Raw genomic sequence first — 985 nt, forward strand, 5'->3', positions numbered from 1 at the left:
GGTCGGGGCACTCCTCAGAGGGCATGGAGCAGCCTTCTGAGGAGCAAAGCCCAGAAGAGGAAGGAGACAGAAGCGAGGTGAATGGCGGGGAGCCAGCAACGAAAGGCAGGGCAGGAATGGAAGCCAGCAGGTCGAGGGAGGAAGGGTCCTCTGGTAAGGACAGGCACAGTCCAGCTGTGTATGGTCTGTAGAGGTCACCGCACCTGATCCGCCCACTGGGCGGTTAAGGGGGCGAGAGAGCTCAGGCTGCAGCCTGAAGCCTGGGGCTCAGCACCTGGGTCCTGGGCCCGCAGGACTCGCAGGACTGCGGCAGCAGCAGCAGATGTTGGCATGAAAGCCAGGGGCCGGGACGGAGACTTCTAACCTGGCAACGGAGCCCTCGGCCCCCACGCGGCTGTCATGCCTGCGGCACCTCTGACCCCGGGGAGTGCCGGCGCCCTACTAAGCAGCGGCCTCTGAGCCCCTGTGCAGCCCAGAAGCAGCCCAGGACCGCTCGGGCGAGGCCACAGAGGCGTCCACCGAGGCCGCACGACGACCGTCGGCTTTCCCCTTTCATGCGGCCTCGCTAAGGGCCGCGCTGTTTCCTCTGCCACCCCGGGGTCGCCAAGCGACTCGCAGAGCTCTCGGAGGCCGGGGCTCCCGCAGCTCTGGCCGAAGACTCAGAGCAGGTGTGGAGCTACACGGGGTTCAGGCAAGGTCTTGGTGCTCTGGAGGGCCCCAGCCTCGGCCTAGAGGCCTCGGCCGGCGGCGGAAGGCTTGGGACTCCCCTCGGCGTCCTCTGTCGCCCGGGAGTTGGGCTCGGGGCGCAGCCCTAGCGGGAGTCACTTCCCGAGGGCGCGTCTCGAGGCCAGACGGGCGGCCCCGGAGGAGCAGGGAAGCACCGCCGGGCACTTCTCCGGCCCCCGGAGCAGCCGCGCGCGGAGGGCGCGAGGGCGGCCGGCCGCGCCAGGACCAGCCCGGGCGCGGAGCAGGGCTGGGCGCCCTG

The sequence above is a fragment of the Carlito syrichta genome, unplaced genomic scaffold, assembly GCF_000164805.1.
Source record: "Carlito syrichta isolate Samal-C Ts95f unplaced genomic scaffold, Tarsius_syrichta-2.0.1 Scaffold309076, whole genome shotgun sequence".
Lineage (NCBI taxonomy): Eukaryota > Metazoa > Chordata > Mammalia > Primates > Tarsiidae > Carlito > Carlito syrichta.